This window comes from Apodemus sylvaticus, chromosome X (genome assembly GCF_947179515.1).
Source record: "Apodemus sylvaticus chromosome X, mApoSyl1.1, whole genome shotgun sequence".
Lineage (NCBI taxonomy): Eukaryota > Metazoa > Chordata > Mammalia > Rodentia > Muridae > Apodemus > Apodemus sylvaticus.
Window position 1 is genome coordinate 60534201 of NC_067495.1, and position 27887 is coordinate 60562087.

Sequence of the window (27887 nt, forward strand, 5' to 3'; positions counted from 1 at the left end):
CATACATGGGCTGGCCTAAGGCCCCTGGCACATGTGTAGCAGAGGACTGCCTTATTTGACTTCAGTGGGAGAGGGTGTGCCTAATTCTGTAGATACTTGATGCCCCAGGGATGGGGAGTACAGTGGAGGGGAGGGGAGGTGGGGGTGAGGGAACACCCTCTCAGAGGCAAAGGAGATGTGGGATAGGGTGAAGAACTCTGGGAGGGAGAATTGGGATGGGGGATAGCATTTGGAATGTAGATAAATAAAATAAATAAAAAATGTTTAAAAGGAAAGAAAAAGAAGAAAAGGTGGTCAGGAGCAAGTGTGTTAATAATCCATCCATGTATTGGGGAAATCCCTGGGAAACAGAGCAATTACATCTTTTCAGAGGCACACATTCTCCATGAATAGCATCTTCCATGTTTCCAGACCAAGCATCTAAAAGTCAGCTAGAATGCTCTAAAGTACCAAATGGAAGGAATCTGGGAAGTGCTGACAATGTCTGTTGTTGTCACAAGGAAGTCTGGACCAGAGTCAAAAAAGGGACAATCTGGAGGGTTGAGCAGGACAGGATAACGATCACCACTGGCCAAGACCAGCTAGCTACAAGCAAAGAAGTTTGAGTCAGCCTGCGCAACATTTACCTTTGTGTTTGTTTGCTTTATTTCATGTTTGTTTTTAAAGGTCAAAGAGAGAAAATCAGAGATGTTCATATATGGTCCTAAATTTCTAGTTTTTTTTTTTTTTTTTTAGAAAAAGAACCCTGAACTCCAATAATAGTGAACTGTCCTTAGGTAAGATGACAATGGAGTAGATGCCTCCAGTGAAAGGGTCTTCATTGAGACTGCAGTAGGTGATGAAGGATGCTAAAGTGAGTGAAGGTGGAGGACATGCCTGGAGCATGCCCAAGCACACAGAGCCTGCCAGATCATCGGACCTAGCAAACAGATGCAAAAGCTTAATCTGTCTTGTAAATGCCTATATTAGAGAAAAAGCAGAAATCAAATAATCAGTCAGAAACAGCCAATATATTTTTTATTATATAACTGGGGATGCTCCAACTAGATAAACAACACAAGACAAGCAAATTATTGTAACTCATCAAATGCTTTCTTGGTTAATTCTGCATCCATCCTAAACAACAACAAATTTGCTCAGTCTCTGTATAGAGCGAGGTTAAGAGTGGAATTAGGTAGCCATAAGAAGGTTATGGCAGTGAACTGGCTACAAACTGATAACAGCCTTGTAAATGGAATCTGGTGGGTATGAAATTCAGAGAAAGAATTAAGTATGTAGTTTTCAGTGAGTAGGACAGGGTATGCTGATGCACAATGAAGCATTTTAGCAGGACAGGTAGGTTTCTGCCTCTGAGTTATGGAATTCATCCACTAATTGATTGAAATGGGAAAGGCTGTACAAGTAATGGTTGAGTGGGAGGAGAGCATGCTCTGTTTTGAACATAATATGTATTTCAGTTTACTAGACATTCTAGTAGAGATGTGAAACAGGATCTCATAGATGCTGTCGAGTCAGAAATTCAAGTGAGGATGTGGGTGGCTTGAAGAGATGGGATGTAGAAATTATCAGACTATAGCAGTGGAATATATATATATATATATATATATATATATATATATATATATATATGTGTGTGTGTGTGTGTGTGTGTGTGTGTGTGTGTGTGTGTGTATTTCTGGCAAAACCTATAAATTCTGGATAAAAGATAACACATATCTTTTTAAACCCATTACTGAGCTCACAAGGAAATAAGCGAGATTCAAGAGCCCAAACAGAGAATTGAACTAACAGAAACTAAGTGCTCTACCACTGAGGTACATCTTAACAACTACCTTTGGATTATTTTTTATAATGCACATAATTGGCATTTTGGGGGAGCATCTTTGTATCTTTCTGGTGACCCTTTACATGCTTTCTTGAAAAAAAAATGTTCATTCAAGTCCATGGTCCATTAAAAAGACTTAACTTGTTTTAAATTGTACGTGTGTATATGTTTATCTTTATGAGTATATGCACATAAGTACAGGTGTCTGTGGAGGCTAGAAGAGGGCATCTAATCCCCAGGGCTTGAGTTATAGTGGCTGTAAGCCAGCCCATGTGCTTGGTGGAATCTGAACTCATGTTCTATCCAAGAGTAGCAAGAATTCTTAACACCTGTGGCGTCTCTCTAGCTCCTTTTGCCCATTGTTAATTAGTTTTTTTCTGCTGAGTTGTAGTCTTAGTAGTTATATATTTGGGATATTAACTGTTCATACAGACACACAGAGCAACAAAGCGTAATGAAGACCTCAGATCAGATGTTTGTGCTCATGTACTACTGAACTTTTACAACAAATAGTATTGAGAAACCTAGAAAGCCGCATGTTGGAAGAGTGAAATTGGACCCTTATCTCTACAAAGTACAAACTAAAAATGAGTTAAACTTGAGCAGAAAACTCTTGAGTTCCAAAGAAAACATGGGATAAACACTTTGATATCCAACAACTTTCTAGTTTATACTCCATTTAAAATTAGACTTTAATTAAAATATAATATGTAAACAGGAAATCTTATGAATGCCTTAAATGTCTTACTTAAGGAATTATCCAGATGGACACACCTTGTATAACCAGCTCTTTAATCGGAAACATAGTATTGTCCCTGAAGCTCCATCCCCTCCTAGCCTGTTCTGTCACTATTTTCCAAAGGTCCTAGATTTCAACATCTAACATAGTAGATAAATTCTATGTGGTTTGTGATTTTTTAGCATGGAACATGATAACATGGATTGGTGCATGTCTGGCCACTTTCATCCATGATACTGGATATCAGTGTAATTTGTTCATTTTCATTTCTATATAATACTTCACTCTATAAATACACCAGAATTTGTTTATGCATTATACTGGTGCTGGCTGTTGTGGTTGTTTTCAATTATTATTATTATAAATAATCCTGCTAAAACATCACTTCATACATATCTTTTGATTAACATATATCTGTATATGATAGAAGTACTGCTTTGTCAGTGATATAATGTATGCATTGAATTTCTGTAGATACTGACAAGCACTTTCCAAAGTGGTTATACAAATCTATTCTCACACACAGTATTCATGAGTTATACTTGGGCTATGAATGTTGTTTTTTTGTTTGTTGTTTTTGTTTTTGTTTTTTTTCGATTTTTGTTTTTTTCGAGACAGGGTTTCTCTGTGTAGCCCTGGCTGTCCTGGAAATCACTCTGTAGACCACGCTGGCCTCGAACTCAGAAATCCGCCTGCCTCTGCCTCCCAAGTGCTGGGATTACAGGTGTGCGCCGCCACTGCCCAGCTGGAATGTATCTTAATAGTTGAGTGCTCACCTGATTTGTGAAGGCTCTAGGTTCAATCCTTAGAACCACAACAAGGGGACAAGAACATAGTTCAGTGGTAAAGTGCTTCCTTAGCATGTGAAGTTCCTAGTTTGGATTCTTAGTATTACGAACAAAACAAAACATCTTAGCCACTTGTAACATGTCTCCTCACTTTTAAGTATGGTTCTTGATAAACAAAATCTTAGTACAACCCAACATAAGGTTTTCCTGTATGATTATCATGGTTATGTTCTAATCATCAACACATATATGAAGATGCTGAAGGAACCATAACCTTGGTAGTTACACTAAAAAAATTCCACTTGATAATAACTAAGAGGAGAAGTAAATGTAGCTGTTTTGGCTTCTGCATTTTTATGTATGTATTAGTGAACAAGATCTCTGGAAAATCCATAACCACAAAGAGTTATGGATACAATTAATGTGACCTGGGTATCCAGGAAATGGAATTTAAAAATTAACAAAATATTCTAGGTTGCCGGGTTCTTGAGAAGCAAAAGTAAACCAACTATGAAGGATGGAATATCAAGCCAGGCCAGACAGTTTACCAACAAAAATCTCACAAAACTGAATTAAAACACCTGAAGAAATGATAATATTAATACAACTTGGCAGAAAAATAGGCAGTAGGCTCACGCCTGTGTGAAACTCCTGAAACGGACACAGAATATACAACTATTATAGTTAATGAAATAAAATGATGGGCTGGAGAGATGGCTCAGTAGTAAAGACAACATATTTATTCTTACAGAGGGCTTGAGATTGCTTCCCAGCACCCATGTTGGGTGGATCACAACTCAGAAAATGGAAAGATCTCCCATGCTTGTGGATTGGCAGATTAATATAGTAAAAATGGCCATCTTGTCAAAAGCAATATACAGATTCAATGCAATTCCCATTAAAATCCCAATTCAATTCTTCATAGAGCTACAAAGAGCAATTCTTAAATTCATCTGAAATAACAACAACAACAAAAAACCCAGGATAACTAAAACTATTCTCAACAGTAAAAGAACTTCTAGGGGAAACACCATCCCTGACCTCAAACAGTACTACAGAGCAATTGTGATTAAAAACTGCATGGTATTGGTACAGTGACAGGCAGGTAGATCAATGGGATAGAATTCAAGACCCAGAAATGAACCCACACACCTATGGTCACTTGATCTTTGACAAAGGAGCTAACTTCAACCAGTGGAAAAAAGACAGCCTCTTTAACAAATGGTGCTGGCTCAACTGGCAGCTAGCATGCAGAAGAATGCAAATCAATCTATTTTTATCCCATTGTACTAAGCTCAAGTTCAAGTGGATCAAGAACCTCCACATAAAATCAGACACACTGCAACTAATAGAAAAAAAGCTGGGGAAGAGCCTTGAACACATAGGCACAGGGGAAAATTTCCTGAATAGAACCCCAATAGCCTATACCCTAAGATCATAAAATTACAAAGTTTCTGTAAAGCAAAGGATATTGTCAATAGGACAAAATGACAACCAACAAATTGGGAAAAGATCTTTACCAGCCCTACATCCGACAGAGGCCTAATATCCAATATATACAAAGAACTCAAGAATTTAGACTCCAGAGAACCAAATAACCCTATTAAAAATGGGGTACAGAGCTAAACAAAGAATTTTCACCTGAGGAATATCAAATGGCTGAGAAGCGCCTAAAGAAATGTTCAACATCCTTAGTCATCAGGGAAATGCAAATCAAAACTACCCTAAGATCTCACCTCATACTGGTCAGAATGGCTAAGATAAAGAACTCAGGAGAGAGCAGGTACTGGAGAGGTTCTAGAGAAAGAGGAACACTCCTCCACTGCTGGTGGGATTGCAAACTGGTAAAACCACTCTGGAAATCAGTCTGGCAGTTCCTCAGAAAACTGGGCATAATACTACCGGAGGGCCCTGCTATACCACTCCTGGGCATATACCCAGAGGATTCTCTCACATGTAATAAGGACACATGCTCCACTATGTTCATAGCAGCCTTATTTATAATAGCCAGAAGGTGGAAAGGACCCAGCTGTCCCTCAGTGGAGGAATGGATACAGAAAATGTGGTATATATATATACAATAGAGTACTATTCAGCTATTAAAAACAATGAATTCATGAAATTCTTAGATAAATGGATGGAACTGGAGAATATCATCCTGAGTGAGGTAACCCAATCACAAAAGAACGCACATGGCATGCTTTCACTGATAAGTGGATATTAGACTAAAAGCTTGGAATACCCAAGACACAAATCACATATCAAATGATGCCCAAGAAGGAGTAAGAACAAAGTATGGATACTCTGGTCCTTCTTAGAAGGAGGAACAAAATACCCACAGAAGGCGATACAGAGACAAAGTGTGGAGCAGAGTCCGAAGGAAAGGCCACTCAGAGACTATTCCACCTAGGAATCCATCCCATATACAGTTACAAAACCCAGACACTATTGTGGATGCTCACAAGTGCTTGCTGACAGAAGCCGGAAATAGCTGTCACCTGGGAGGCTCTGCTAGTGCATGACAAATACAGAGGGGGAATCTCTCAGCCAGCTATTGAACTGAGCACAGGGTCCCCAATGGATGAGATAGAGAAAGGACCAAAGGAGCTGAATGGATTTGCAGTGCCATAGGAGGAACAACAATATGAGTCACCAAATACTCCCAGAGCTCCCAGGGACAAAACCATCAACCAAAGAGTACACTTGGAGTTATCCATGGACCCAGACAAATTGGCAGCAGAGGATGATTTTGTTGGACACCAAATGGGGGAGAGGCCCTTGGTCCTGGAAAGACTTGATACCATAGTGTAGAGGAATACCAGGACAGGGAAGCGGGGGTGGGGGTGGGGGTTGATTGGGGAAGGGGAGATGGCTTCAGGAAAGGGGACAACATTTGAAGCGTAAATAAAGAATATACCTAATAAAAAAAAATTCCTGCTCCAGGGGACCCAATGCCCTTTTTGACATCCACAGATGAGTTCCCATTGGTGTTGTAATCACTCACATAGACACACATACATAAAAATGAATAGGACAAAAATTGTAGTAATAGTAATAATTGATAATTCTTTGAAAAAGACTAGTTTTTCCTTTTCCAGCCACATTAGAATATGGCAATCAATATTTTCATATTTTTAATTAAAAGAATTGTAGACTCATATGCATTTGCCAGAAATAATGCAGGATCCTATTTAATTTTCACCTTGTTTTCCCGATTGAGAATACCATGCATTATTAAAGTACAATATCATAATCAGAATTTTGACACTAGAACAATAGACTAATTTTATTTGAATTTCCCCAGTTTTAAACATACCAAGCATTTGTGTGGGCATTTATGCTGTTATATTCTGCCTTGTTCCTGCCTTTCCCCCCATACTCAATCATAAGCAACCACTAATCTGTTTTACATCTCTATAATTTTGTCATTATAAAAATACACGAGTTAAATCATGCTGTATATAAAATTGCAGGGTAAGCTTTTTTTTTCACTGAAGATGACTCCTTTGAGATTCATCTACATGGTTGTGTGTAGCATGGTTTATCCTTCTTTTGATGACTAGTATTCCAAGGCCTGAATTTACGACAGTTTGTTTATGCATTTGCCTATTAGAAATATGAGTTTTTTCCAGGTTTGGGCCATTTTGAATAAAGCTGATATAAACATTCACATGCAAATTTATGTTGGAGTCTAAGTTTTCTTTTCTCTGGAATAAATGCCAAAGAGTCCAATTGCTGGACCACTTGCACATTACACATAGATTTTTAAGAAAGAACTTATTTGAAAACAGATATGGACATACTTCTCACAGTAATTTCACTCAGAATTGCTTTAGCCATCCAGGGTCTTCATTATGCCTATATGAATTTTAAGATTTTAAGACTTTTATTTTTTATTTTTAAGAATTATATTGGAATTGTGTTGGAGATTGGGTTGAATCTACAGATCACTTCGGCAGATCAACCATTTAACAATATCAGTTGTTTTCAATCCCTGAAAATGGGAAGTTTTTGCAATTTCTAGTAACTGCAATTTCATTATTCAGGTTTAAAATTTTCATTGTAAAGATTTTTTCACTTCTCATTAGGCATAGTTGAAGGATGTGTTTACAGACCATTGAGAAGGGACTATTTCTGTGATTTCTTTCTCAGTACGTTTACCATTCATACATAGAAAGGCTGCTGATTTTGTGTGTTAATTTTATATCTTGCCATTTTGCTGAAAGTGGTTATTACCTCTATAAGTTTTCTGATGAATTCTTCAGTGTCTCTTATGTATGCAGTCATATCATCTGCAAATAAGGATACTTTGACTTCTTATCTACATTAAGCCCTTTTATTTCCTTCAGTTATCACAGTATTTAGTACTTCAAGCTGTATATTGAACAAGAGTATCGGAAGGTGACACTCTTGCCTTGCTCTCATTAGTGCTGCAGCAGCTGGGGGGCTGGGCCAGCTTTCACACTGTCAAGGCCTTCTTCACCTACAACGCCCCAGGCAGACCCCCTCCCACACAACCAGAGGCAACTCTACTGCCCAGGGCCTGTGCAGGCTCTGCTCTCCTGGGTGCCAGGTTTCCCAACTGTCACAGGTGGCAAGGGGTGAGTGGGGAGGGCATATCTCCCTCTCCAAAGGTGGTAGCAAGCTTTTACCTCAAATTTTACTAATTTGAGCTTTCTCTTTCTTTGTTTCTTTGTTTCTTTGTTTGCTTGTTCCTTTCTTTCTTTTTGTTGTTGTTGTTGAAGTTGTTTATCTTCTCAAAGAACCAGGTCTCATTTCAATGATTAGTTCTATTGTTTTATTCATTTCTATTTAATTAATTTCTGTCCCAACCTGCTTAGTTTTTCCCATTTATTGCATCCAATGATGTTTTAGGATATTTAATTTTTATTTCAGGGGTACATACCTTTTTAACTTTTGACACTAATTACAAAATCAGATACTTCTTGCCACTCTATTTTAAATTCATGGCCTCTTTTTCATCAATTGTGTGTGTGTGTGTATTCCTAAATTTAAATAGTTGAGTTCATATAATGTTTCTTATATGTAACAAGGAAGATGGCAATGAACATGCCAAAGTGGATGGGGAAAAGCCCACAAGGCCTCAACCTTATACAAATAACTACAGGTAACTGAATACAGTTGGGAGTGGAAGAGGTGATCCTTCCCAATGTGGAGCACATCAGTTGATTGTCTTGTCACTAGACTCTAATGCCAAATGTTAAGCCCTCCACAAATAAAGGTGGCGCTCATCTTAACTTTTCCTTATGACTTCTTTTTCTATTGAAAAGAGATCCTATCTGCCATGCTCGTGGATTGGCAGGATTAATATAGTTAAAATAGCCATCTTGCCAAAAGCAATATACAGATTCAATGCAATCCCCATGAAAATCCCAACTCAGCTCTTCACAGAGATAGAGCAATTCTCAAATTCATCTGGAATAACAAAAAACCCAGGATAGCTAAAACTATTCTCAACAACAAAAGAAATTCTGGGGGAATCAGTATCCCGGACCTCAAGCAATACTACAGAACAATAGTGTTAAAAACTGCATGGTATTGGTACAGTGACAGGCAGGCGGGTCAATGGAATAGGATTGAAGATCCAGAAATGAACCCACACACCTATGGCCACTTGATTTTCACCAAAGGAGCTGAAAACATCAAGTGGAAAAAAGACAGCCTTTTCAACAAATGGTGCTGGTTCAATTGGAGGTCAGCATGGAGAAGAATGTGAATTGATTCATCCTTATCTTCTTGTACTAAGCTCAACTCCAAGTGGATCAAGGACCTCCACATAAAGCCAGACACACTGAAACTAATAGAAAAGAAACTGGGGAAGACCCTTGAGGACATTGGTACAGGGGGAAAGTTCCTGAACAGAACAACATGCTCTAAGATCAAGAATTGCATGCAATAAGCTACACATGCTCCACTATGTTCATAGCAGCCCTATTTGTAGTAGCCAGAAGCTGGAAAGAACCCAGGTATTCCTCAATGGAGGAATGGATGCAAAAAAAAATGTGGTATATTTACACAATGGAGAACTATTCAGCCATTAGAAACAACAAATTCATGAAATTTTTAGACAAATGGATGGAGCTGGAGAACATCATACTAAGTGAAGTAACCCAGTCTCAAAATATCAATCATGGTATGTACTCACTGATAAGCGGATAGTAGCCTAGAAAACTGGAATGCCCAAGACATAATCCACATGTCAAATGATGTCCAAGAAAAACAGAGTAGAGGCCCCTGGTTCTGGAAAGGCTCAGTGCAGCAGTGTCGGGAAATACCAGGACAGGCAAGTGGGAAGCGGTGAATGGGGAAACAGGGGAAGGAAAGAGGGCTTATGGGACTTTCGGGGAGTGGGGAGCCAGGAAAGGGGAAATCATTTGAAATGTAAATAAAGAATATATCGAATAAAAAACCCCTCAGTATCACACACACACACACACACAAAATAAAGAAAAGAGATCTTTCTGTCATATAACCCAACCCAACCATAGTTTCCCCTTCTTCCACTCCTTTCAGCTCCCCCACCTCCCATTCCCCAGAACCACTCTAGATCCTTCCAAAAAATGGCCTCTAAGAGACACAGCCAGACAGGACAAAACAAGATACAATGAGACAAGGTAAAAGCCCTCACACTGAGGTTAGACAAAGTACCTCAACAGGAGAAAAGAAGGCAGCAAAATAGTAAGAGACACACCTTCTTCCACTGTTAGGAGTCCCACAAGAACACCAAACTAACAGCCATAACATATATGCAGAGGACCTGGTGTAGCTCTATGCAGGCAGGCCCCATGACGCTTACTTCAGTGTCTGTGAACTCATGTGTGCTCTGCTTAGTTGGTACCTTTTGTGGTCATGGGTTATCCTCAGAGATCGTCATGCTACTTTTTCTTTTCTTTTTGTCTTTGTTTTCTGAGACAGGGCTTCTCTATATAGCCCTTGGTGTTCTGGAACTCATTGTGTAGACCAGGCTGGCCATCTTCCTGTCTCTCAGATTAAATGCATATACCACTACAGTTGGATTATGTTGCCTTTTCTGATTTCTGTTTGAATTATGCATGATGCAATTCTTTGAAATATTTGAGATTTTTCCAGGACTGAAGAGATGGCTAAGTGATTAAGTCCTTTGTACTGAGGACCTGAGATTGATTCTTAGCAGTCACATTAGGTAGCTCGCACTACCTGCTCCAAGGGTTCTGAAGCTCTTCTCAAGTCACCCACACTCATGTGCATGCATTTATACCACATTCATGCTAGAGCCCATAGAGTTTACAAAGAGCTATCAAATCTCCTGGTACTGTAGTTACAGACATTTGTAAACTCAGATGCTTGTGAGCTCCCCTGTGACTGCTAGGTTTTCTTTAAGAGCAACAAATGCCATCTCTTCAGCCACATACATATAATTTGAAACACCAAAAACAAATATTAAAAATTGAGATTTGTTAACATGTATGAATCTGAATATTTGGTCAGAAATTTCAAAACCTTCACATTTAGGTACTTGACCTCAGTTTTAAAAGCTGGGATTTAGAGTATGGTCTTGAGATTGGTTAGTTTATATCTGAAACTTATGCTCTGTGATGAGTTTATCTCTAAATGCTGACTAATCTTGGGACAGACAGTTTCTGTCCACTCAGCAAGATCCAAGATGGCAGAGTGCCAATAATATGCAATATAAGAAAACATAGTTAATATAAAGATAAACATCAGCTCTTGCTCTCTTGCTCGTCTCTTACTCTAGCTCTTGCTCTTCCCTTCCTCTCCCTGCCCTCTCCCCATTCCCTTCCCCCCTCCATGTGCTCACGGCGGCCTCTACTCCTCAATTTCTCTTCTCTTCTCGTCTCTTCTCTTCTCTCCTCTCTTCCCTTCCCTTCCCTTCCCTCCTCTCCTCTTTTCTCCTCTCCTCTCTCCTCTCTCTATTCCCCCTCTCTGCCTCTACTACCTTCTTAACTACCCTCCCCATGCCCTGAATAAACTCTGTTCTATATTAAAAAATAAATAAAGATAAACATTACTTCCATTTGCATTATTTTCTTTCTGCACACTTAAAATTGTTGTCTTGGGTATCAGACATGTTCTACTCACCAAATACCATTTAGAAAACCTATGAAGATACTCTATTTTATATACTTATATTTCTGTTCTTTCTGCTGCCGCATGACTCCTCTTTTTATTATTTTCTATTTGAAATACTTCTTTTAGAAATATTTTAAGGGAAATGCTACTGCTGAACAATTTTTTGAGCATCTTTTATGTAAGAATGTGATTTGCCATTTACACCTGAAGGATACTTTGAATAGACACAGGATTTATATTTGAGAGGATTTTTTTTAAATTCTTGAAAAATGTGATACTTCCTTCTGGTATACATAGTTTCAGACAGAAAATCTTCTGATAGTAGAATTGAGAATTTTCATATTGGTAATCTGTCATTTCTCTGTCTCAACCTCTTTTGTCATTGCTTCTCGGAAATTCCATTATGATATATCTCAGTGTGTAGTTTTGCCTTTGGAAGGGTAATACTTTTGAGACTTTCTCAGGTTCTTAACTACTTAGCCACATCTCTAACTCCCACTATTGTTTCCTTAAGCCTTTAATTACCACAACCATTTTGTTAAGATCAAACCCAAGGACCTTGCACATGTTAGGCAAGTGTTCATCCACTGAGCTATGTCTTCAGCCTATTTTCTTTTAATTCTAGGACTCCAATGACGTCAGTGTTTTATTTTTATTATTATCCCATAAGTACTGAGCATCTGTTTTCTTTTCAGTCTCTATTGTCTTTGTTGTTCAAATTGTGTCAATTCTATTGACCTATCCTCAAATGCACTGACTCACTAAATTACTGGACCTATATAATAGGCATTTAAATCTTCTTATTGTACTTTTGGTTTTGTAGTTTCTATTTGACTATTTTATGTAGCTTCTATTATATTGCTAGGAATTTCTGGCTTTTCTTTTGTTTCAAGATAGTTTTAGTTATTTGTTGAAATGTTTATGATGATTGTTTTAAAATCCATGTCAAGATAATTCCAACATCTGACTCATCTTAGCACTAGTAGCTAAGCATCATTTTTTCTCTTGCAAGTTTTGATTTTTCTCATTCTTATTATGAAAGAATCATTGTGTCCTGGGAGTTTTTAGATGATAGAGGCCTTTCAAAGGAAAATTAATAAATTCCCTTTAAAAATACAGGAAAAATACATTAAAACAGGTAGATGCTTTTAAAGAGGAAATGAAATAAATATGCATAAATACAGGAAAATACAAACAGGTGAAGGGTATGAATAAAACTGTCCAAGAACTGAAAATAGAAATAGAAGCAATAAAGAAAACACAAACAGAGGTAACCCTGGACATGGAAAACCTGTGAAAGAGAACAGGAACTACAGGAACAGCAATCACCAACAGAATATAAGACATGAAGAGAGAATCTCAGGCATAGAAGATACAATGGAAGAAAATGATACATTGGTCAAAAAGAATGCAAATCTAAAAAGTTCATGACACATTAAAGAATTTAGGAATTTTTGAATGGAATACTACATAAACACAAAACATAAGAATAATAGGAATAGAAGGGGAAGACTCCCAGATCAAAAGCCCAGAAAACATTTTCAACAAAATCATAGAAGAAAATTTCCCTACCCTAAAGAGATGCCCATAGACATATAGAAGCTTACAGAACAACAAATATATTGAACCAGAAAAGAAGCCAGGTGGTGGTGGCATACGCCTGTAATCCCAGCACTCTGAGTGGATTTCTGAGTTCGAGGCCAGCCTGATCTACAGAGTGAGTTCCAGGATACCCAGGGCTATACAGAGAAACCCTGTCTCGAAAAAACCAAATCCAAAAAAAACAAACAGAAAAGAAAATACCCTTGTACCATAATAATCAAAACACTAAATGTACAGAGAAAAGAAAAGAATATTAAAAGCTGCTAGGGTTAAAAAAGGGCTAGTGAGATGGCTCAGCAGCTAAAACAGTGGCTCTACACTTTCTTAATGCTGTGACCCCTTTATACAGTTCCTAATGTAGTGATCCCAACCGGAAAATTATTTTTGCTGCTACTTCATAACTGTAATTTTGCTACTGTTATGAGTTATAATGTAAATATTTTTGGAGATATAGGTTTGCCAAAGGGGTCACTACACATAGATTGAGAACCACTGAGCTACAGGTGCTTGTTGCCAAGTCCAATTACACAAGTTCAATCTCCAGGACCCACAGTGTGAAAGGAGAGGACCAACTCCTGCAAGTTGTCCTTCGACCTCTATATGTGCAACATGGTACAAGAGTGCGTGCACACCCAAGTACAAAAGCTAGTATTTAAAAAGCTTATTACAAAAATCATTTTATTGTGTCCTAGACATGTCATCTATTATTTCAGTAGCTCTTGATCCTATTTAAAGCTTTTATTTTGGCAGTAGTCACTCTATGTATGGCATACAGATCTTGGATTGTGCCTATGAACTCTGATTCCAGGGGCAATTAAATTTGAGAGCCTCTAAAGACTGTTTTCCCTGATTGATTTATATGGTGCTGCAGGGGCTTCCACTGATTTTTGATGGTGAAGCTAAGTGGGCACAAGGAGTTTCCCTAGGCCATTAAAAGACAATGATGCATACTTCCTGAGCCATACCACTTTGGGTATGATCTATCTCATTTGCTAGCACCTCTAGCACTAAACCAGTTCCTTACTCTTGTCAGGGAATTGAGAGTATTAGTGTAAATGAAAGGCATTATTTCTCTTGGCCCCTTATGGTTTGCAAATCCTTGAAATGATTTCACCTTTTGACGCATCACATTTTGCTCCAGAATTTCCATTGGGATTCCTGTACCAGCCAAGGGAAAGACAAAATCCATCTAGGCTGCCCTCTGTTGCTAGAATGGAATCAGTAGAAACTGGGCCTGTGTGTCCTTCTTCTAGGCCCAAAGTCAATTTTTTTTTCCAATCCTAAAGTACCAACAAATATATTTTAATCTTGCCACTTTTCAGAGTTCTCATTGGATTGAATCTGGGGTTATTTACTGAGTTTATCTTATGGTCTGTAAACTATCATCTCTAGGTCCAACAAATGGCTTATCTCAGATTGGTTTCAACTAGTTTCTGTTTCTCTTGACACTGAATTATATATTCCCATTTCTTCACATGTATGATAACTTTTTATTTTGTCTTTGACGTTGTAGATTATATGGGACTATTGATTTCTTGTTTTGTTGGACAGATAAATCATGATTTAATAATATAAAATTCATAGGGTTTTGTTTTACAGTTCACATATGTGTAGGTGTGTGCAGGTGTGTGTGTGTGTGTGTGTGTGTGTGTGTGTGTGTGTGTGTGAGAGAGAGAGAGAGAGAGAGAGAGAGAGAGAGAGAGAGATGTTGGGTGTTTTACTCAGTCTTTTCTCCATCTTATTTTGAGACAGATTTTTTCAGTGAACCTGAAACTCATCTGTTTAGCTAGACTAGCTAGCTGTCAAGACCCAGAGACCCTTCTGTCTTCACTGGACTTAAATATGCACACTCAGATTTTTACATGGGTGCCAGGGATAAAAAATCAGGTCCTCTTTATTGCATAACAAGCACTTTACCAAGGAGCCATTCCCCTACAACCTTGTCTTATACTTTTTAATGGTAAGTCTATTTCAATAATTAGCTTTTAGTCTCAGGGAAAGTCCTTTTATCTTAGGACAGTCTTTGCTCCAGCCTAAAGCCTTCTGAGTTTCAATGGGAAACTTGAAATCTTTACCCTTTTATTTGGCAATATTCAAACTTCAAATTCTGTCTTCTCTGAAGTAGGCAGAGGCTGAAAGCCCTATGTAGGACTTTCAACCTTCTAGCTTTCGCTTTCTTCCAAGTCCTTGGAGTCTTTCCATGCACACAAAGCCCAGTGTCAGTTGAAGATTTTAGAAGCTCACTTCCCAACTGCTGACTGCTCTGACCAGCCCAATCTCTATTCTCTGACAATGCAAAAGGAAGTATTGTGCATTTCTCATTAAAGTGCAGTAATTCTGTGACACAACAACTGTGGCTAGACACAGGGAAAATGATACATAGCTGTGGCTTTCAAACAGTGACAGTCTCCTCTTTTAGTAATCAAATATCTTCTAGGTCTGTCTGTTTTTGTTCAGTCTCCAAAGCATTCAAATATCTTTATAAAATTTCAAATAGTCTTCCAAAATAATATTTTATCCAGGGTTTGTAATTGTTATTTGTGGAACATTTAGAATGACATAAGCTATGTTGCCCTTACTAGGACCAAAAATGCCCCCCCCTTTCTGCTATTTTCAATCATGGCTTCTTCATTTGAGCTGATATCAAAATAGACACACTCCAGGTTTCTTTTTCTCTAGCTGCATGTGTAAACCATATTATAATCCCTACCGGAGTGGTTTGCTTTTAAACTGCTCTCCTTTCTTGGTTTTCAGTGTCTTTCCTTCTCATCATGTAAACTCTATGCATCAGACATCCTGTTACTATATTGAACATCTGATACATACTGCTGAAAGGATAAAGGCTTTTCTTAAATCACAATTTCAAAGTTTTTAGTTTACACTCCTTGCCTTCCCTAGATCTGTTGTGAGGCAGAACAGCATAGTGATGGGGATGTGTAGCAGTTTCCATTCACCTGCTAGTGAACAGGAAACAGAGAAAGAGTGGTAAACTAAGATAAGATACAGGCTATAAAACAACCACACACCCACAGTGATCCACTTTCTCCATTTGACCTCACTGCCAAAGTTTCTACAGGCTTCCTAAAGAGCACAAATTATGAACCAAGCCTTCAATAATGAACCTGTGGAACACATTTTGTGTTCAAGCTTAAAGAATAGGGTAATGTCAAAATTCTAAGGCATTGTTGGGCATGGTGACTCATGCCTTTAATACCAGCATTAAACAGAGGCAGGTGGATTTCTATGAGTTCAAGGAAGGCCTGGAATACAGAGTTAATATCAGTACACCTGGAACTATATAGTGAGGCCTTGTCTCAAAAACAAAACAAAATAATTCTATAGTATGACTAGACTCCCATCCATCTGTTAATCTTTATATTTGGACATTTGCTCATACATCCAGACACCTATTCTTACACCATCCTGGATTGCCTGCATTTTCTCTATATGCCTTATTTTACGTGGGGGCTTTAGTGTGCTTCCTTTTTAGGATATTAAAACAAGAAAGATAATTGAAGAAAATTATTTTTTATAATAATAATAGATAGCACTTACCTATTTTTTAAGTGTTTGGGGCTTTTGTATTCTGCCTTCTCTCTGGTAGTAAGACAACAAATGATAATTGAGGAAAATCTACTGTGATCACAATGATAATAGATAGCATTTATTGAGTGCATTCTGTGTGCCAGTGCTGCAGTAGATGCTTTCAAATTATTTTCTCATTTCATCCTCACAACAACCTTGCAAAGTGAGTACTCTTTTAATCCTCACATCATAGATGACAACACTGTGGCTCAGAAATTGAACGTGGCAGTGGAAGGGTATTCTAGAATCCAATCATGTTCCACAATCTTCCACTTAAGCAAAGTGTATGTATTAGAGCTTAGGGGAAAAAATACCAAGATTGCCCTTGAGAGCTGAAGTGTTGAATTAATGTAAGATGAATATTAACCAAAATATGCAGTGACACCTTAATAAGACAGAATGGTTCCCTTGCTAGCAAGAACTTGACTGTAACCTGATGGAAGTTATTGGTATGTCTAAAGAAATAATATATCAAATAGAAAGGAAGCTGGTCAACTGCACATGGATATGCAGAACACAAGACGAATATGAGCAATGCAATCCAGACACTTTCTGAATAATATAGTTACCTGGACTAAGACTCAAGCTTATGTTCAAGCTTAAAGAATAGGGTGATGTCAAAATTCTAAGGCATTGTTGGGCCTGGTGACTTATGCCTTTAATACCAACATTAGAGACAGAGGCAGGTGGATTTCTATGAGTTCAAGGGAAGCCTGGAATACAGAGTTAGTATCAATACTGAAAACCCACATATTTTGGAAGAGTTTTCTAAGTTTCTTGGCTAGATGCTTTTATATGAATAATGTAACCATATCCTTGCACTTTCTATCATGCCCAATAAGCAAGTTTCTCGTAATCTGATGTCTATTATACTTTGCATGTCATTAAGGGGATTTAAAGGCATGGTTTAGAGATGGCTCTTACAACTGCAAGGGCAAGCACCCTAAGAACATGCAGAGAGTGCCATCATGACTACCATGGCCCTACATTAAAACTACAATGCCACTAAACTAAGCAGCCTTCCTGTTTCTAGGGATCTTGTTATGGGTGAAAATACAACTCATTAATTTGTATTTTCAGTTGATTTAGAGCTTTCTGTAATATGTGGAAAATTACATGAGATAAATTCCAAAGTCTTTAATCAAGGGGAACTTATGAGTGGTGTGAGGGAGTGTGACTGTGGTATTGGTAGACTGTAGCACTGAAAAAATGATGAGGCTGATTAGCCATGGGCATACAAGCCTCACAAGCAAGAGTTTAAAAATGACACCTGCTTTACATTCCTAATGTATATTATGATAGGAAAAAACAATGGTATGCTGGTAAGGGACCACCTGGATTGTAGCTTTAGCAAGAGGTTGTTCACAGTGTGGATTCTAGACTGTTAGTCCAGATCCAAAGAAGAAGAGGAGGAGAAAGAGGAGGAGGAAAAAAAGGAAAGAAGAGGAGGAGGTAGGAGGAGGAAGAGGAGGAGGAAGAGGAAGAGGAGGAGAAGGAGGAGGAAGAGGAGGAGGAGGAGAAGGAGGAGGAGGAGGAGGAGGAGGAGGAGGAGGAAGCAGCTATTGACCTGGTCAACAAAGAGAAAAGTTCAGTTATTGAGCATAAAGATTCTAATATGAGTGGATGCTCTATGGACATTGCCTCTATACCCTGGCTTCATTCCATGCTCTTTCCCTGTTAATTATATGACTCACGCGCCCTTAACAACTGGCTTTGGCTACTAGGAAATAGTAGTTGGAGATGGAGTAGAAAAAGAAGTCAGAACGAGGTATTTCTCCTCTGCCCCCACTTCTCCTTCCAGGAGAATTTCTGGCATCTTCTTCCACAATTTCAGCTTCCAAGTGATGATCATCATAATCCCAGATTGCATCAGCTAGCCTTGGCTTACCTCTTTCCATGAGTTCTCCTAGTGTCAGGAATCATACAGGCTTGCTGCTGACCTAATCTCTGTACTGCTCGGCCATTCCTTGGCTTAGTTTCTCAGCTCTTCTATAATCTATATTAACAAATATTAATACTTTATCTAAAGTGGTTTATTTTTCTTACATTGACACCAGTGCTTGAGACTATGATGTTGTACCTTTCCATGTTAAACTTTAAATACTGAACTTTGGCCAGGGATTCCTCTTATATGGCTTAGTCCTGGCCCCAGTTTCTATTTTGTATGGAATATGTAATTCCAGAACAAGTTAGTATATGTGCCAGCCTTTCAGGTATTACCTTAGAAATTTATTTAGGTCCCAAGATGGTCTCCCAAGCAGGATTTATGGAAAAAAGATCCTGTTCTGAAAGTTTAATAAGGGTGCCATTATGATATTAAAATATGGAAATGTTTTGTTATAAGAAGAACAATTACCTATTTTGAGATTCAGATGATTTTAGAAATATTATATCACCCAATAAATCTAAGTTGTAATATCTGCTTCCATGTTCTACAATAGACACCATACAAAAGAAGACCTTATATTTAGTTTCGAACCAGTTTAAGACAATCTTTTAAAAAAACTTTTTATTGATTCGTTTTGAATTTCACACCATGCAGTCCAATCCCACTCATCTCTCCATACCTCAATACCTGCTTTCTGGCCTTGGAACACCTCCCCAAACAAAACAAAAAAATTCTCAAACAGCAAAAACAAGAAGCATCTCCCATGGATGCTGCAGTACGTCACACAGTATATACTCTTTTATTCACAATCTTTACTTGCAAATGTTCATTGCAATGACTTGTTGGTCTGGCTTCTGCTACACTATCAATCCTGAATCCTCAACAGGATTCCTCTTGGATATCCTGTTGTTACTCTGTGCCGTGAAGATCCTGCAGCTTTGGTTCTGCTAAACCAGCCCCTTCACATGCTCCAGCAGTTCAGAGATGGGTAGGTATTGACTAGGCCAGCTCAAAGCCCTGGTTCTGGGCCTGGGTGGTAGCTGATTTGGTCAGTTTATCTTCTTACCTGCCCTTGAAGCACCAGGGCCAGCTTTCCAGCTTTGCCCAGGAGATAAGTGGGGCCTGCTCTCCTGCCTTTGGAAGTCAGTAAGTGACAGGACTGACTCTCCTGTGTTCACACCCTTAGTGCCAGCTTCCTACACCCACCACACCAGGGCTATCTCTCCAGCACTGCCCAGGTGAGGTACTGGAGCCCTCCTCCCAAGTGTTGCAGTTGGCAAGCAGCAGGAAAGACAATCATTGTAACCAAGGCTGTCCTAGAACTTGTGAGCCTCCTATTTTGGATTCCAATTCATCTAATTTTAAATCATATTCCTCATTGTGTTATGTTATTGTCTTTCAGAATGAAACTGAGCCTCAATCTCTTGCTCAGACCCATGTAGTCTTGGGTAACTTTGAACTCTCAATCATCCTCCAGTCTCAACCTCCTGAGTGGTGTAATTACAGGAGTTAGTCCACCATTCCTGCCTCTATCTTTCCTGATATTTTTTCTATCCCCTTGAGTTTACACCTCACCCTCTACCTCCTTTCAACCTTTATTTTGATTTATCTGGCCTTAATGTTTTCATGTCCTCAGTAATCACCATCTGGCTGTGGTGTCTTGGGATGCTTTGGGTAACTCCTAAGCTTACCATTTTAGTTTTTCCTGTTTTCTCTGCTACTTGGTCACATTATTTCAGTGTCCTATGGGTGGTGCTCTACTTGGTTTTTATCCAAGTTCTAAGTGTGAGATCATTTCTTGTAGGAGGAGGTATCTAAGACATCTGTAGAGAGGAGGAATTCAGCCCCAAAATGGTCATATGCTTTTTATTTCTGACACAGCATCTCTTTAGGGAATAATTCCTCCTAATTTAGTTCATGAGATCCAGATGGGGAAATCATCCCACCTGCCATCTTCACAGCCTTGTAAATGATCTAGCTCTAACTAATCAGACTGCTTAGGTAATTTCTTCAAAGTATCAATGAAGACTTTCATTTGCTAGACTATTGTTAGTTGAACTGGATGAATAACTAATAACTTTGCTGACATTACTGGGAAAGACATAAGTGCAGTTGTCGCTTGTACTCCTGTGTTTTCTTGCTTGTCACACACCACTGTCAGCTCAACTCCTGTCACTGTCAGTCAAAGAGTCTTGGATATAGCACTCACACCCTTACATTTCAGATCTTACCTTAAGGAGATATTGGTGCTAACAGGCCATGGTATTTTACATTTGGTCGTATTAGGTAAAGTCATGGGATCAATAGAGATGAGATTATGGCAAACTATATTTTTTTCGTCCTTCTCTGGCTTCTTTACCTCAATACATACATTTGTAGAAGACCACAAAAAATCACAGAAATTAAATCTGTTTGAGTTATATGGAAGGGATATGGAATACACTACTTTTCTCTGTCTCCTGGGATCCTCTTGAAGTCTGGGCTCCTTAAAAATAGGAGAGAGCTTGGGATCAGAAGTCACATAGGATACTTCACTCAAGAAGTGAGATCATATGGTATATATATCAACTGAGTGGGTAGACAGTGTCTGTACTACTGGGTCAAAGGTAATCTTACCTAGTCTTTTTGACTCTCATTCTTTGGACCTGAGGGGACAGGTGGGATATAAAGATTGTGTGTATATGTGTGCATGCATGTGTGTGACAGAGAGGGGGAAGGAGAGAGAGAGGGAGAGAGAGAGGGAGAGGGAGAGGGAGAGGGAGAGGGAGAGGGAGAGGGAGAGGGAGAGGGAGAGGGAGAGGGAGAGGGAGAGGGAGAGGGAGAGGGAGGGAGAGGGAGAGGGAGAGGGAGAGGGAGGGAGAGGGAGAGGGAGAGGGAGAGGGAGAGGGAGGGAGAGGGAGAGGGAGAGGGAGAGGGAGAGGGAGAGGGGGAGGAAGAGGGGGAGAGGGAGAGGGAGAGGGAGAGGGGGAGGGGGAGGAAGAGGAGGGAGAGAGAGAGTTATTTTCTAACCCTATTTCTGCCACTTCCTAGTTGGGTGATGCTAAAAGAACTACCCTACTGATGTGCATTTATTTCTCCAACTCTAAGATGAAGACAATACCTAGTAAAGCTGCCAGTAACAAGTAAATAAAATATTAATGACTATTGTGAAAGTAACTACAATAGCTATCTGATAAACATCTCTGCTACTCTTGCCCCCTACCACCCACTCACTGTGTAACAATAGGAAAGTACAATGTTAGCTTTATTGAAGTACAATTTATGTGCAGAAAACAAATCTATTCAATAGTAGCACTTGATGTCTGGTGGTATATTTGACAGTACATCTTGATGAGTTTTGACAGACATAGATATTTTAGAAAACATCACTGCCATCATGACAGAACATTTTCATCATCAGCCCACCCCCATTCCTAGTGCTTAGTTACCATCTTAGTTACCTCCTCCCAGTCCACAGCTGCAGTCATTTTTTGTACATACAACTTAGATCTCTTGCATTTCAAGCCCTGTGATGACTTTCCCTCCCCCAGGAAATTAAATCTAAATTCATTACCATGCTCTTTCAATTGCCCTTTGTATTCTTAATCTTCACACCTCACATCACATGGTCCCTTATCACTTACTTCCTTCTAGCCAAGCTGGCCTCCTTTGTGTTCACAACACTTGTCATTTCTCACCTTGAGAACATTGTTGTTTCCTCTGTTTGGAATCTCTGTCCCTCAAATATAATCATCTCGCTTGCCTTATTTTAAGTTTCAACTTAAAAAAAAAAAAAAACTTTCACAGAGAAGTCTTTCTAACACTAATAAGAAAAAAGGGACCCTACTGATTTACCCTTCTTTCTTAAGAGAGTCATCAGAAAAATAGCCTGTTTATTATTATCATCATTATCATCATCATTATTAATTCAAATATATATATATATGTCTGTTTCACTCAGTGGACTGTAGTTGCCAAGGCAGAAAGGTCAAAAATGTTTTCTCCATTGTATCACAGTACCTACCACATAGCAAGCACTCAACCAGTATTTTTGAATGACTTGACAATGCATTAACAACACATATAGAATATCATCTGGGATATAAAAGGTGTACAATAAGGATCACTATCTTCTATCAACTTCTACTTTCCCTTCTTCAAAATGATAGAAGTTATGTATGAAAAACTCACAGCTAACATCATAGTTGAGTGAAGGACTGATTTTTCTTCTAAAATCAGGGACAAGACAATGATGATTGTTTTCACCATTTCTAATTAACATAATATTGCACATTCTAGCCAGATCGTTTGGCAAGAAATACGAATAAAAGACATCCAAATGGCAAGGAAGGAGTAAAAATATCTCTGTTCACAGATGACATGATCTGATATGTAGAAAATACTAGAAATTTCAGAAACAACTGATAATGCTAATAAATATATTCAGCAAAGCTGCAGAATAGAAAATCAACATGTAGAAATGATTTATATTTTATAGTATGGACAATCACAGTAATAAACAACCCAGAAAAGAAATTAAGAAATAGTTCTATTTACAGTAGCATCAAAAGGAATAAATATAACCATGGAAGAAAAAACTTGTATGCTGAAGATTATGAAACACTGCTGAAAGAAATGAAAGAGAACATCAATAAATTGAAGGGCAACTTATGATCAAAAGACTCAATATTAAGATGACAATGATATGCAAAGCTTTTTATAGATCCAATGCATTCCCTGTCAAAAAATGCCTCTTTGCCTTGTTGTTTGTTTTATAGAAAGAGAAAACTCATTCTATGATTCACATGAAATCTTAATGGACCCCAACTATACAAAACATGTCTAAGACAAAAAAAAAATAGATAAATAAAAAGAAGGGTTGAAAGACTAACACTTCTTCATCTGGAAACTCCAAACCTATAGTAATCTAAATAGTTTTTTATTAGTATACCAATAGACATATTGTATGACATAGGTCAATGGAATAGAATAAAGAGCCCAGAAATAAACTCTTGCATATGGGATCAACATTTAATTTTTAAGTAAGATGAAACTCAGACTTTCAGCACTGAATACATTACCTGTCTTATGTGACTGTTATCATGTTAAGCAAATTAAAGCAGGGCTTTGGAGAGGATGCTAGAGCATTTATCTCATGTGTGTTATGTACCAGGCACTTCTAGATATACTAATGTATTATTAAGCAATTCAACAATCATTTCTTGGCTGCTACTGTGTCCTCTAGACACTGAAATATATAAGCAAGCAAAGTATATATTCAATGTGGATAAAACTAGATAGACATAGTCAGAAGGATCTGTATCCAATTTGATTCTAAAAAAATTAAAATGGATCAGAGAACTAACATAAAATCTAAAACTATAAAATTGATACAAAACACAAGAGAAACTCTTCATGGAATGGGATTTGGCAATGACCTACACATGACACCAAATGCCTAGCAACAAAAGAACAAATAGAAAAACTTTCTCAAATTTAAAGCCACTACTTTGAGACTCTTGTTGTATATTCCAGCTTAGCCTGAAACTTGCAATTATCTAGCTCCAGCCTTCTCAGTACTGGTATTGCTGTAGTATGTAACCATTCCCATTGTAAATTAAAAGTAATTAAAAGAATGACAACAACAAAATGAATGAAATATTCCCAAATCATATGAATGAGAGGAGTCAATAGGCATACTATAAAAAGAATTTTTTAAAGAAATTTTAAGACTTAACAAAAGTAATATCCAATTTGAAAATGAACAATGAACTTCAGTACACATTTCTCTGAAGAAAATATACAGATCCCACGGCCTCCACCATCTTTGTTCCCGGACGGACCAGACAGGCAACACCAGGTACACAGAGATATCCCGAGTTTAACATCGCTTGGGACACAGCCCGCCAGGCCAAAGGCCTGGGCAGCTCTGTGGGTCATCTGTGTGCCATCCCTGTCATGGGACGTTTGCCTAGCAGGGTGACCAGCACTTGGAGGGGGTCCCCGCAGCCTCTGCCATCTGGATGGACCAGGAGGGCAGCACCAGGTACACAAAGACAACCCAAGTATAACATTGCTTGGGGCAAGGTGCACCAGGGCTCCAACAGCAGCCAAGAGTAGGGCAGCACATCAACAATGCTTGCCAGGGGGAAACCCAGTCATCCAGTGGTGTTGAACAGGAGGTTCAAGCACCAACCAGTGACAACAGGACCAACTAATGCCAAAGATAACCAGATAGCAAAAGGCAAACGTAGGAACATTACTAACAGAAATCAAGGCAACATGGCAGCATCTGAACCCAATTCTCTGACAACAGCAAGTCCTGGATACCCCAACACACCAGAAAAACATGATTTGGATTTAAAATCACATATCATGATGCTATTAGAGGATAGGATATAAATAAATCTCTTAAAGAAATACAGGAGAGAGGGAGCTGCGGAAGGGGAGAAGCCCCGCGACCATATTTGCTGCCTGCTGGGACAGAAAGGATCACTAGGTACTGTATCACCCTGAGCGTTAGATCTCTGGTGGTGCAAACCACCAGGGGTCTGCCTGCACTCAGGAACTGAGCACATAGGCCGGTTTGTCTGCCAGCCCGCCGGGCTCAGGGCCTGTGTCCTGCCCAGGGAGCTGTGGAAGGAGAGAAGCCTGCGGCCATATTTGCTGCCTGCCGGGACAGAAAAAGATCACTAGGTACTGTATCACCCTGAGCTTTAGATTTCTGGTGGTGCAAACCGCCAGGGGTCTGCCTGCACTCAGGAACTGAGCACATAGGAGGTTCATCTGCAAGCCAGTCCATTGCAGGACCTGAGTCCTATGTGAGAATCAACAGAGGGAGTGACCCCCACCACAACATCTTCGCTCCATAATAGAGCAGAAAGAGAACACCTGGTTGACCTTGACAACCCAAGTATAACATTGCTTAAGGCAAGACTGAGCAGGGCTCCAAAGGCACAAAAGAGGAAGGCAGCATATCAGTAATCTGTGCCAGAAGAAACCCAGCCATCCAGTGTTGCAGAGATAACCTTAAAGATCCACAGTAGGTTGAAGCACCAGCCAGTGACAATAAGACCATCTAACACCTGGGAGAACCAGATGGCTAAAGGCAAACATAGGAACCTTACTAACAGAAACCAAGGCATTATGGCAGAATCTGAACCCAATTCTCCAACATTAGCAAGTCCTGGATACCCCAACACACCAGAAAAACAAGATTTGGATTTAAAATCACTGGTCATGATGCTGGTACAGGAACACATGAAGGAAATACTTAAAGAAATTCAGGAGAAAATGGATCAAAAATTAGAAGCCCTTACAAGGGAAACACAAAAATCATTGAAAGAAATTCAGGAGAATACAAAAGCCAATAAGGAGGAAATGCAAAAATCACTTAAAGAAATACAGGAGAACCTTGATCAACAGGCAGAAGTCATGAAAGAGGAAACACAAAAATCTCTTAAAGAATTAGAGGAAAACACAAACAAGCAAATGACAGAACTGAGCAAAAATTTCCAGGATCTAAAAACAGAAGTAGAAACAACTAAGAAAGCACAAAGGGAGACAACTTTGGAGATAGAAAACCTTGGGAAGAAGTCAGGGACCATAGTCGCAAATATCAACAACAGAATACAAGAGATAGAAGAAAGAATCTCAGATGCCGAAGATACCATAGAAACCACGGACTCAACAGTTAAAGAAAATGCAAAATGCAAAAAGCTTGTAACCCAAAATATCCAGGAAATCCAGGACACAATGAGAAAGCCAAATCTAAGGATTATAGGCATTGATGAGAGTGAAGATTTACAAATTAAAGGGCCAGCAAATATCTTCAACAAAATTATGGAAGAAAACTTCCCTAACCTAAAGAGAGAGATGCCCATGAATATACAAGAAGCCTACAGAACTCCAAACAGACTGGACCACAACAGAAATACCTCCTGTCACATAATAATCAAAACCCCAAATGTACTAAACAAAGAAAGAATACTTAGGGCAGTAAGAGTAACAGGGCAAGTAACATATAAAGGAAGACCTATCAGAATTACACCAGACGTCTCACCAGAGACCATGAAAGCTAGAAGATCCTGGGCGGAGCTCATGCAGACTCTAAGAGAACACAAATGCCAGCCGAGACTACTATACCCAGCGAACCTCTCAATTACTATAGATGGAGAAACCAAGATATTCCATGACAAAACCAAATTTACACAATATCTTTCTACCAGCCCTACAAAGGATAATAGGGGGAAAACACCATTACAACGAGGGAAACTATATACCCTGGAAAGAGCAGGATATTAAGCTTCTTTCATCAAACCCAAAGAAGATAACTACACACGTATAAAATTAAAATAAAAAATGATAGGAAGCAATAACCACTACTCCTTGATATCTCTTAACATCAATGGACTCAATTCCCCAATAAAAAGACATAGACTGACAGACTGGTTACGTAAACAGGACCCTACATTTTGCTGCATACAGGAAACACACCTCAGTGTCAAAGACAAAAACTACCTTAAAGTAAAAGGCTGGAAGACAATTCTACAATCAAATGGTCCCAGGAAACAAGCCGGCGTTGCCATTCTAATTTCAGATAAAATTGACTTTCAACCTAATGTCATCAAAAGAGACATGGAAGGTCACTACTTGCTGGTCAAAGGAAAAATCCAACAAGAAGAACTCTCAATCCTGAACATCTATGCCCCAAATACAAGGGCACCCTCATTCATAAAAGAAACTTTACTAAAGCTCAAAGTACACATTGCACCTAACACAATAATTGTGGGTGACTTCAACACTTCACTCTCACCAATGGACCGATCAGGAAAACAGAAACTAAATAGGGAGACAATGAAACTAATTGAAGCTTTGGACCAATTGGAGTTAACAGATATATACATAGAACTTTTCATCCCAAAGCAAAGGAATATACCTTTTTCTCAGCACCTCATGGTACCTTCTCCAAAGTAGATCACATAGTTGGTCACAAGACAGACCTCAACAAATATAAGAAGATTGAAATAATCCCATGCCTCCTATCAGATCACTATGGAGTAAAAGTGGACTTTAATAACAGTAAAAACAACAGAAATCCCACATACACATGGAAACTGAACAATACTCAATGATACCTTGGTCAAGGAAGAAATAAAGAAAGAAATCAAAGATTTCTTAGAATTTAATGAAAATGAAGGCACGACATACACAAATCTATGGGACACAATGAAAGCAGTGCTAAGAGGAAAACTCATAGCTTTGAGTGCCTCCAAAAAGAAATTCGAGAGAGCATACATTAGAAGATTAACGGAACAACTGAAAGCCCTGGAATAAGAAGAAGCTAATTCACCCAGGAGGAGAAGACAGGAAATCATCAAACTCGGGGCT